The sequence below is a fragment of the Harpegnathos saltator genome, unplaced genomic scaffold, assembly GCF_003227715.2.
Source record: "Harpegnathos saltator strain DR-91 unplaced genomic scaffold, Hsal_v8.6 scaffold677, whole genome shotgun sequence".
NCBI classification, from domain to species: Eukaryota; Metazoa; Arthropoda; class Insecta; order Hymenoptera; family Formicidae; genus Harpegnathos; species Harpegnathos saltator.
Genome location: NW_020230512.1, coordinates 163,743 through 176,688, shown reverse-complemented (window position 1 = coordinate 176,688; position 12,946 = coordinate 163,743). Strand labels below are relative to the sequence as shown.

The window sequence follows — 12,946 nt, the reverse complement described above, 5'->3', positions numbered from 1 at the left end:
GTGATTTCCGCGACATCGTCGCGGGTGCGCCGGGTGACCGCAAAATCCAAATCTTGGTACCGTCGATTATCGATCGTAACGGATCGCGACAGCGTGGACGTCGTAACGATATGCGTGGATACACAACGCGCGCTCTGTAGCGGGATTCTCTAACTCGTTATGTGCTAATAACGACAATTTTCCGCTCGTTACAGGGTGTTCGGATTTTTTGGGAACGAAAAATTGTAAAGATTAATCAGATTAAACTAAGAAGAAAAGTCCAATATGGCGGTAGATATTGAGTATATTGAACTTTGAACCCTGTACCTGTCGCTTAATAGCCGTCATATAATTGTACGTCATTCTGAATATAAAAGTCCTCTACCATTTTACAAATAAGTATGCAAATTTTCAAGTTATCAATTAGAAGTTATCAATTAGAGTCTCTAAATGTGGTCATTTTCAATCATTAATAAGTTAATAACTATTGCGATTTTTGCAAAATGTTACTTGACTTTCCCTCTCAGTTCGATCTGATTAATCTTCACAATTTCTTGTTTTCAAAAAATCCCGGACACTCTGTACAACGTTGCGCATCTTTTCTGTCATACAGAGTGAGGAAGAAGTGTGGGAACCCTTAAAAATCTCAAAAGATATAAGTTTTATAGAAAAGTGTTTCAGACAAAAGTTGTAAGGCTCAAAATGATGTATTTACTGATCTTGATCAGTTTGACCTTGAGTGGTGTTGCCAGGATCAGGTCAAGGTCAACTTATTCTTTTTAATCGTAACCCATTTTTTATCATATCATCTTTTTCCACCAATTAATTTTAATAACTTTTGTCTGAAACAATTTTTAATTTGCCTAATACTTTTAAGATATTTAAGGAAAATTCGAAAACCTTTTTAATATTTAACTTATATCTCGCCAACTATTTGTCGGAAAAAAATATGCTATTAGACTTTATTTTTACTCTACTTGGTCTTAAGAATATATTGTTATAATAGTATCTTGACTTTTGTTAATTTGATGATTTTAAAATTTCCAAAAATCAATAAATTAACAAAAGTTGGGGAACTATTGTAACAATATGTTGTTGAGATCAAATAAAGTAAAAAAGTCTAATGCCATTTTTTCTTCCGACAAATAATTAGCAAAATATCGTAAGTTAAATATTGAAAAAGTCATCAAGTTTTCCTTAAATATCTCAAAACATATTAGGTAAATAAAAAAAATGTTTCAGACAAAAGTTGTTCAAATTAATTGGTAGAAAAAGATGGTATAATAAAAAATGGGGATTTCTGTTTAAAAAAAAATAAGTTGATCTTGATCTGACCTTGGCAATGCCATTCAAAGTCAAACTGATAAGATCAGTAAATATATCGTTTTGACCCTTATAACTTTTGTCTGAAACACTTTTCTGTAAAACTTATATCTTTCGAGATTTTTAAAGGTTTCCATACTTTTTCCTCACCCTGTATGTTAGCAACGTGATTTAGTTTTGAAGGTTTTGCAAGACATGACACTAATATCGATTTTGTCGAAGACATTTCAATCACAGCTATTGTTTCTTAATGCTTTAATATTAATCCATAATATTTAATCATTTACAACAAATGCAATGTTCATATTATTATCTTAAAAATGGAGCTTGCTAAAGAGCATTTTCGACATGCATTGCTTTTGTTTTTTAATCAGAGGAAAACGGCAGCTGGAGGTCATAGAATTGTGATAGAAACTTATAGTGATGTTACTCTATCAATTAAGACAGACGAATATCGGTTTAGACGATTCAAATGTGATGATTTCAATGTTAACGATAAAGATCGCTCGGGATAAGCAAAAAAGCTTGAAAATGTAGATTTGCAAGCATTATTGGACGAAAATCCAGCACAATCCATTTCAGAATTTGCCAGAGCATTAAATTGATCGTCCAACAGTTACTAAACATGATATGAAAAAGATTCACAAAGAAGGAAAATGGCTTCCATGTAAATTATCGGTAATCGGATGTCATTACAAATTGATTGAACATTTGCATTTTGTTTCACCAAACAAAAATGAAGAGTTTTTTTATATCGAATTGTTACTGGGGATGAAAAATGGATCTATTTCGATAATTCCAAACGCAAAAAATTATGGGTTGATCCAGGCCAATCAGCAACATCCATTTCGAGGCGCAATATTCACGGTTTATAAAGGTATTGCTATATATTTGGTGGGATCAAGAAGGTCTTGTATATACTATGAACTGTTAAATCCGAATGAAACTGTCATCGCTGATCGTTATTGACAACAATATAAACCAATATTCACATGTCTTAATTAATGAAGTAACATCGGGTTAAGTAATCACGGGTTAAGGCCGAGAAATGATACCTCAGTTTGAGCATTTTTTACAAGTAGAAAAAAAATTGTACTGAAAAGCCAAATGCTGGCCTGTATTATACAACTATCGAACTGTGCAAACATATTTTTATTCTATTTTATTTTTCAAAATGGCAGCGTACCTTTTTTTCTTTTTTTTTTTTTTTGTAACGGTGGGACTTCTAGCTCCGGCCTGGTTGGATCTGGAACAATCAGGCAAAGATTTTTATTATCTGCATATATACAACCTTTCGAGTACGGATTTTTTCGAAACGTTTGAAACTTTTTTGTAATAACCATTTGTTTAACGAAATTTCAGTGTAAAAAATGAATTTCTGTTCGTGCCAAATTGCGAATAATTAGTATATTTCTCTAAATTCTCTAAAGAAAAAAAAACACGTCTCTGAAGAACTGCCAATACGCCGCCATTTTGAAGAAGAAAATAGAATAAAAATATGTTTGTATAGTTCGATAGTCGTATAATACAGGCTTGCATTTGATTTTTCAATAAAATTTATTTTTCTACTTGTAAAAAATGCCCGAACTTAAGTATCATTTTTCGGCCTCAACCGTGTCGTTGCTACTTAAGCAATAGTTTCTGATAATTTATGTAATGTAATCCAGAGGAGGCCGAAATCGTGACCCTCCTCCTTTCATACATTTTTCGCGGTAAGAGGGAAACTCTGGAGTTGGTGCGATGGTTTGGTTAGGATAGATGCGCAAGGAGGGTAATGATCGGAAGAGAAATGGGCCTCTCGAAGATTAGGAGAGCGTTGCGTCGCGAAACAGTTCTCGCTCGCTCTCGGCGTCAGTCCAGACTCTCCTGAGTCGCGTTACGTTACGAGATTGGCTCGGTGTTTCCTGCGACGCGACGCGGAGCATTCTCCCTCGCGGAGCGAGCAGATGGATTTCTCGAGGTGTCGAAATGGGAACAGCCGCAAGAAAGAAAAGGGGATGTGACGCGAGGATGCGAAGACAGATGCGCTCGCCGCAAATAGTTACGTTCGATGATTCGCAGGAAACGCTGTCCCGTTATCATCCGCTACTGATAACGCGAAATCGGTCGAGCGAGCGAATCGACATTATCCGTTCGTATGTTAAATTCAAATCGCGCACGAGTGTTCCGGCGAAATCGCGTGCGTGTCTCTCTGCTCCTTCCAATAATAGATATTTCCTCCTGCATATATTTAGATAAGGAGAGAATATAATTACTCTGGCTCGTTCCTCGATCATTCACAAGCACTTTCGAAAATAAGGAGCGAGAGCGACATTTCATACCGCGGCTCATTAACATATTTCACAGGCGCGCGCGGTGACGACCGAAGTCGTCGTGCGGGTCTAGTCTATCGCATTGTTATTTCGCGTGGATTGTTATCGCCGTTAATTAGCCACGGCGCGCCGCGTGGCAATGCGCGATCAATCGTTATCGCGTTGCCGCGACGCCTACGCGATTATTATCCAAATGAGCCGATACAGTGTGTCGTTTGTCTTTCAGGTGGCTGTCAGACGTCCAGGCTGAAAGCGCGAAGGGTATCAAGCGATATGTTCGCAAAATGGCATTGAAGCTTCGACTGTCTTCCTCCTGAGTCGCTCTGCGATGTTGTTTAGGTGAGTCCGCCTCGCGTGATTCCAGCCCCGAGCTTCGCGCTTTTACTCATCACACGGGGAACATCCGCGAAGTGTGTGTCTCCGATTTCGACGAAATTTAACATATTTGTAGAGTAGCCAAAAATAAGAGACCCATATTTTCTTTTATCGCCAATGGCTCAAGTTTAAGGGGTGTGAGAGTGCTTCTCAGAGTTTCATCCCCTTCACACTATCTCGATAACTATTGCAGATAGGGGAAAACGTTTTGTATAAACATTGTACGGTTTTTTATGAAAAACAAAATAGGCTTGATTAAGAGAAAAAGTATTTCTAATAATTAACAAAGTAACCAAGTCGGGCTTATAATTATTAATTTACCAAATTCATCATATATGGGGGAAAAAGTTAGCATTTTTTATTCTGAATCCATCTATATATACATGGTGTCTCATTTTAAAAAATGCACCTCGATAATTCTTCAACGAAGCATTTTTAGCAAAAATATTTCGTACAAAAGTTGTATAATTTCAAGGAGGACATAAAACAACTATACTATTTTGTTTACAAATGGCACCGCTTTCGAGATATTCACTGATCATTACTTTTCTTAAACGGAAACTCCAATTTGTTATTACACTGTCTTTTTCTATCAATTAATTTAAAGAACTTTTGTCTGAAACATTTTTTTATTTAGCTAATATGTTTTGAGATATTTAAGGAAAACTTGATACTTTTTTCAATATTTGACTGACGATATCTCGCTAACTGTTTGTCGGAAGAAAAAGTAGTACCAGATTTTTTGGTCTCTACTTGGTCTCAAGAATACATTGTTACAATAGTGCCCTGACTTTTGTTAACCTACTGACTTTTGGAAATTTCAAAATCACCAAATTTTGTCCGAAACAGTTTTATTGAAAATGCTTTGTTGAAGAATTATCGAGATGCGTTTTCTAAAATGATACTCTGTATATATATTGTTTTATATATTTAAATTACACGGACATTATGATTTATAAGTTGGAGTGATACCATAAACAAGGTGCTCGGTAATGTGTGTATGCGCTTAATTGCTACTTCGCTACGCAGATAATGAGTATCTACTTATATGCTCTTTCGAACGTATGGGTATAAAAATAATTCAGAACGTAATACATAAACTTAACATATAAACATAATGCATAATACATAAACATAATACATAAACATAAACCTTTGCTAACAATTCTATGAAATTCTGAGGTATTAGTGAAAGAAGATATGATATACGGTGAAAAGTCATCTCTGTAAGCACGATTTAATCGAAAACGATTTCGACTTATTGATTTGTGGAATTATGACACGAGTGACATCAGTTACTGTGCAAAAAAAGTTTTTTTATGATGGTGATGTTTAATATTTTTGATCTTTTAGTTTAATTACATAATACTATTTTCTTATTAAGACTTATTTTGAAACATGTACGCGATAACACTGTACATATGTAACGGTATAAATATTTTGAAATGAGACGCATTTTGTCAAACATCAATATTTTACAGCAAGCAAATATACCGGTGAATATTTACGAAGAAGAATTGAAAGATAATTTATTGAATATTATACAGCAATGTATGGAAAATATCGTAGTTATTACGGAACAAGAGACATACCTGGACATTGATAAATATTTAAAATTCTAATGTCTACATATGTATATGTATGTATAATAAAACGATGTGATGTGGAATATATGTTACAAATAAAAAAATGTTCGACGGTTAGCGTTTATGTGTTAATAGTTCTGAATTATTTTTACACCTATAATATTATATTATAGTAATAAACTACGTTCAAAAAATGTTAAGATGTTCGTCATTTGCGTAGCAGTATAGCAGTTAAGCGCTCGCGCACGTTACTGAACGCGCTTTGCTTATGGTATCACTTCTACTTGTAAATTGTAATGTCTGTATAATTTAAATGTAAAACAATATATAGATAGATGGATTCAGAACGAAAAATGCAAACTTTTTCCTCCATATGATGGATTTGATAAATCAACAATTAAGCCTGATATGATTATTTTGCATTACTGTTAATTGTTAAAAATATTTTTTATCTATAGTCAAACCGATTGTATCTTTCATAAAAAAACCGTACAATTTTGTTTAAAAAGTTTTTTTCTATCTGCAGTAGTTATCAAGATAGCATAAAGTGGATGAAACTTTGAGGGAGCAGTTTCATTCCTAAAATCCTTTAAACTGCATTATCATATAACTTCTTTCACTAATACCTCAGAATTTTATAGAATTGTTAGCAAAAATTTATGTTTATGTATTATATATTAAGTTTATGTATTATGTTCTGAATTATTTTTATACGATCAAAACATGTAAGTAGATACTCATTATTTGCGTAGCGATTAAGTGCTGACGCACGTTATCGATTACTTTGCTTATATCACTTCCACTTATAAATTGCGTTTATAAATTGTAATGTTCGTATAATTTAAATATAAATTAAATCGTATAAATTAAATATAAAACGATATATACATATATATAGATGGATTCAGAATGAAAAACGCTAACTTTTTCCTCCATATAATGAATCTGATGAATTAATAATTAAGCCTAATATTAAGCCTAATATGGTTATTTTGTTAATTGTTAAAAATATTTAAGCCTATTTTATTTTTTATAAAAAACCGTACAATTTGTGTTTAAAATGTTTTCTCCTATCTGCAATAATTATCAAGATAGCATAAAGGGGATGAAACTTTGAGGGCTAGTTTCGCCCCTTAAACCTGAGCCATCGATAAAAAGAGAATATGAGTCTCTTGTTTTTGGCTACTTTACAGATGCGCCAAGTTTCGTCGAAGTCGGAGACACACACTTCGCGGATGTTCCTTGTCGGAACGGCGGATTCGACGGATTTAACCGCGAGACCAACTTCGCGCGAGCGTGACTTGACGATCGAGCTGTGTGCTCGTGCTTTCAAATTATTCTATTGATGTCAACGCGCCATTCGTCGCGATTAAGAGCGCGACCCAGTGCTTGACGGAGAGAGAAAGGGGCGGGGAGGGAGCGGCAGAAGCGGGAGCGCGCGATATTTTCGAAAGGCGTGAAACGTTTCCGCCACGCGTGCCAGACTCTCTCGAAGCCACGCGGAGTAGAAAGGCGCGTATCGCACATTTATGCGTGCCGGTGACACACGTGTAACTTCGACGCGAGGTTTCTGCAAATCATGCCTATTAACAACCGCTGAGACAAAGCTGCGACAATTATGCGCGTAGCGCTGCAACGGCGAGCTTAAAGCAGCAAAGGCGCGAGGCCTCTCCGTCGATGCGTCCTTTGTAGTCGTCGTCTAGCGGTACAAGCGACTCTCCGCCGCACGAAATTAATCCTTAAAGAGTTGAAATCTTGGGTGAAATTGCACCCTGTGCGAATTTGGTTTCGTTCTTGTTAAATATTAAATCATCCGCTGCAAATAATAACTCCTCTACTTTTCACTATTTAATAATGATGAAACATTTATAATCGCGTTTGTTCGACTCTTATTTCTAGAATAAAAATATATACGTATAACGGGATGAAATTCGCCCATGACAGCATTAAATTGATTTTCTTTGTTAGGATTTAAGCGTTAATATAAGACGCCGTTTTCCCTCGATGAATCGCGAGAGCCTCCATGGCCGTTGAGCGACGCACGCCTTTGGCAGCCTGTTTCAATGGCGGATGCGATTGCTAGTCGATTCTGAGGTGCGATGATACAGGAAAACGATCGGATTTGACGAACAGTGGCTGTGAAAAAATCACGTCGCGCCTCATCGTTCATTTATTCAGCGTGACGTGACTGATTTCGCAGTGTTCGTTCGTGGCCGGTTCCGACGAAGCTCAAAGTCCCTTCGACAGACTCTGCTTCATTAGACCCGATTGTAGCAACATTATTTTAAGCAAGGTTTTAAGCAAGACTTGAATATGTGTTTGTCTTTATTTAGAAAGAAAGATGAAGATAGATTTATGTTTAAGTCTCTTATTAGAAACCCTAGACACATGGGTGGTGCTATTCACACACATGTAAAACCGTAATAATCTTACTTCAGTCCTGGCTTAATTAGTTCTTCGATAGTCTAGCCTATCCATGGATTAATAATGAACTAAGGCTGTTTCTCAGAGACATTTTTCCGAAGTGGTTTAAATTGAGTATTCGTATTGGGGTCATATTCTATCGTCTTAAATTTAAATCGTCTTCTAATATTTCGTAGCCAGTGAAATACAATCAGTAGGAAATTGCCAAAGCGCGACTTTTGAGGTTAGTGTTTACATTTTGAGATCCTTTGTATTGTTACAATAGCGCCCTGACGTTTGTTAATTTGATGATTTTGAAAATTTCCAAAGGTCGATAAGTTGACAAAAGTCAAGGCATTATTGTAACAATATTATAATTCTAAATAGAATAAAAACGTCTAATACCGCTTTTTCTTCCGGCGAATAGTTATAGCGAGATATCGTAAGTTAAATGTTGAAAAGGTTACCAAGTTTTCCTTAAATATCCCAAAAAATATTAGGCAAATAAGAAAATGTTTCAGAGAAAGGTTGTTCAAATTAATTAGTAGAAAAAGATGATATAATAAAAAATTGGGATTTCCATTTCAGAAAAGTAATGATAAGTGAATATCTCGAAAGTGGCGTCATCTGTAAACAAAATGATATAGTTGCTTGATGTCCCCCTTGAAACCATACAATTTTTGTCTGAAACATTTTTCTCTAAAATGTCGTATTTACAAAGAAATCAGGTGATACTGGCGGTCTGTGATACAATGTATATTCGCTATTTCTCCGTCTCTCTCTTTAATTTATCCGTCTTTGACGCGCTCACGCATGCTCTATAGAGCGCAATAGTGCTAGATACAGTGCACGCTGCTCTGAGTGTGAAATATATGAACTGCTCTGAGGTTAAAAGTGAAACAAGAATTAATAGCAGTAATAAATGAGCAGTAATAAATATGGTAATGTGCAGTACCATATTACGGAAACGTACGTGTGGGTGGATGTGCAGTATCGTTTCGCAGTAATTTGTCGCGTGAAGATTATATAACAAAGACATTTGCTAGAGATTGATATTAACTACTTATAACTTTTTTATACTTCTAGCATATATTATTAAATACTGTTATATAAAACAGACACATGTTAGATTTCATTCTTTCGCGATGTTTATTTTTTTTTGTATTGTTTAGATGTAATGTTTATGTCAATGATAAGGTTACTGTGATTCAAATATGAGCGGGAGGTGAGACAAAAATTACCGGACCAATCAGAACTGTGCGTTATTTAGATGAAAAACGATCTTGGTTTTGTTGTAGTTTAACAATAATATAAATAAAGTCTAACGACATTTGTCGCTAACTATTTGTCGAAAGAAAAGGTAGTACTTTTTTTACTTTATTTTACTTCTTTTACTTTATTTAGTTTCAATATATTGCTACAATAGTGTTCTAACTTTTGTTAACTTATCGACCTTTGGAAATTTCAAAATTATCAAAACAAAAGTCAGGGCGCTATTGTAACAATATATTCTTGAAACTAAACAGAGTAAAAAAGTCTAATACTAGTTTCTTTTTGACAAATAGTTAACGAGATATCATAAATGTTGAATAAGTTATCAAGTTTTCCTCAAATATCTGAGAAAATATTAGGTGAATGAAAAAATGTTTCGAACAAAAGTTGTTCAAATTAATTGGTAGAAAAAAATGATATTATAAAAAATTGAAGTTTTTGTTTAAGAAAATTGATGATCAGTGAATATTTCGAAAATGGCGCCATCTGTAAACAAAATGATATATAATTATTTTATGCCCCCTTAAAACCATACAACTTTTGTTTGAAACATTTTTCTCTAAAATGTCACCTTTACAAAAAAAATGGACGGGTGGTCTTGCGACATCCTGTATATCATTCCTCTCGAAAGCTTTTGCCAAAACCGCTCTTACATCCAGACTCTTGTTAGAGAGACTCTTTAGCGCGCATGATTCAGTATCGTCGTCACGCGTTCGCGCGAGCGAGCGAGCGAGCGAGCGAGCGAACGAGCAAGGAACGACGCTCGGCGCAACAGATATTATAAATACGTGTTATCGGATGTCGGCGTACTATTTTAACGCGTTATCTCCGTCCACGTCCGCCACAGAACTGCAAACACCGCCCCGTTCGCCCTCGACTCCCGCGCTTCATTTCTGCGCGTCTGTTCTTGGCGAACTGCGGAGACGCCCCGGGATGTATCTTCGTTTGCGCGCGAGCGCTTCGATGCAATAAATCAAGTTCTTTCGCGCAACGAACGAGAGAGATTCACATGTTCAACGACGTGCGCTGCGAGTTACGTAAAAAAATGGCACGTATTGTTTGGTAAATAAATTTTCAATCCGAGGGAGAGATACGAACGGCCCGATAAACACAGCGGCCAGAGGGGGAGAAGGCGTCCGTATTCTTCTCGCACGCGCGCGCGTGTATACATCAATATTTCCAAATCGCGAGGTTAACTTAGATACGAGAAATGTTGTGTACATTGCTTGATGGGAAACTAAATCGTGACTTAATTGCGAATCGAACCTTCTTTTTACCAAAGAGCAAGAACGATACACTGAGAAATAATTGTATTAAAATTGAACAAATATTTGTTGGAATACGACTATGAATACATTTATTCAAATTAAGCGACTAATTCTTCTAAATAATACTAATATTTCTAAAATGAAATACAGAGGTTCTCTCTCTGAATGTAAATTTTTTTTCTTGAATTTTAGAAAATAATTGCTTAATTTAAGTAAATGTATTCACAGTCATATTCGAACAAAGATTTGTTTAATTTTAATACACTTTTCTCTCAGTGTAATTCTGACGATGTTTCTTTATTGGAACTGGTGTTGTTATTAGCGGTATGCAAAAGTTTCCATCGTTTTCAAGGCAATGTCTTTTATTAATATTATTATAGATGACATAGTATCTTTGATCAAAATATTTTCCGGAACTATCTGTTATTTTTTGCCATCTTTCAGACAAAAGATGAATAACCACAATAAAAGAAGTCTTTACTCTTAAAATAAATGAAGTTATCGATGGAACTGTTGCACTTTCTCAACAGTACGAAATCATACACCGGAAAGACTGTACTGTATAGAACGAAATAAGTGAAAATCCGATGGAGCAATATCTGGAAAATATGCCGGGTGTGGTAGGACTTCCCATTGCAGTTAAAGTTTCCCGGGTCGTCAACGTGTAACGTGGAGCCTTGTCATGCAGAAGAATCACTTTGTTTTGCTTTGTCACAAAATATGGACGTTTCTCGATCAATTGCTCATTCGACAATTGTCGACTGTATAATTCCGCGATGATAGTCTGAGATGGTTTTAACAACTCATAATACAACACTCCTTGCATGTCCAACCAAATACACAGGAGGATCTTATGACCATGGATATTTTGTTTTGGCTATGACATAAAGGGTTCTTCGGGATTTACCTGTGATCTTTTGCGATTGAAATTGTCATCAATCCATTTTTTATCTCCGGTCACAATTTGATACAAAAAAGACTTGTGTTTGTGTTTATTGAGCAGCGAAAGGCAAATAGTGACTCGGCTGGCGTTCGGATAACGTTCTCGGATGATTCATGAGGAAGCGTTTTCCTTCCTTCAGAATTTTCTCCATCTCATGCAAGCATCGAGTTACAATGCTCTGATTAACATGTAACTTTTCCGCAAGTTCTACACATGATTGAGTCGAATCTTCTTACAATAACGCTCCCAAGTCAATCCGAGCTCATCTTTTGCGGTTGCCCGCACACGGCAACCTCATCTTTCAAGTCAAAATCGCCACTTTTAAAACCACGCCGAAACCACTGATGACATGAACTTTCAACTATCGTTCCCTCATCATAAGTTTCACAAATGATTCTAGTTGCATCGGCAGCTGTTTTGCGCCGATGAAATAAAAAAAGCATGCAATGACGAATATGCGTCTTATTGACTTCCATCTTCATACGATTAAAAGTGTTTATGTCAATTAATATGACTTATCATGCACCAGTTTTTGTGCATGTTGACCAATACTGATATAATCTAACAAAATGCATCGCAACTTTCGTGTAAATAATTCACAATACTGTCTATATGTGAACGATGGAAACTTTTGCATACCCCTAATATTATGTGTATATTCAGGATTTACAAAATGTCTGGAAACCCCTAAGATTTCGAAAAATATGTATTTTTAGGAAAAATGTTTCAGACAAAGGTTTTGTGGTTTAAAAGGGGTATAAAATAATTATATCGGTTTGTTTACAGATGACGCCACTTTCGAGATATTCATTGATCATTACTTTTCTTAATTGGAAACCAATTTTTTATTACATCATTTTTTTATCATCTATTTATAATTATATCATCTATCAATTAATTTGAACAACTTTTGTCTGAAACATGTTTTTATTTGCATAATATTTTTTGAGTTATTTAAGGGAAATTTGGTAACTTTTTCAATATTTAACGGTATCTCGCTAACTATTTGTCGGAAGGAAAAATAGTACTAGACTTTTATACTCTATTTGGTCTCAAGAATATATTGTTACAATAGCGCCCTGACTTTTTTAATTTGATGATTTTGAAATTTCAAAAGTCGGTAAATTAACAAAAGTTAGGGCTATTGTAACGATATATTCTTGAGATCAAATAGAGTAAAAAAGTCTAATACCATTTTTCCTCCGATGAATAGTTGTAGCGAGATATCGTAAGTTAAATATTGAAAAAGTTACAAAGTTTTTTTTCAAATATCTCAAAAAATATTAGGTGAATAAAAAAATGTTTTAGATAAAAGTTGTTCAAATTAATTGGTAGGAAAGGAAGGACGATATAATAAGAAATTGTGATTTCCATTTAAGAGAATTGCTGATCATGTGAATATCTCGCAAGTGGCGCCATCTGTAAACAAACTGATACAGTTGTTTTATGTCCTCCTTGAAACCATATAACTTTTGTCTGAAACAT

General features: G+C 35.2%; 1 protein-coding gene across 1 annotated transcript in view; it reads left to right on the top strand.

Annotated features, from left to right (window-relative positions):
* Positions 1–12,946, top strand: part of LOC105192086 (receptor-type guanylate cyclase Gyc76C) — a 187,916-nt gene that overhangs the window by 33,006 nt on the left and 141,964 nt on the right. The window contains exon 2 of the mRNA XM_019845515.2: positions 3,841–3,953. The gene's annotated coding sequence lies outside the window, so the exon portion shown is untranslated. The remainder of the gene's footprint in view (positions 1–3,840; positions 3,954–12,946) is intronic.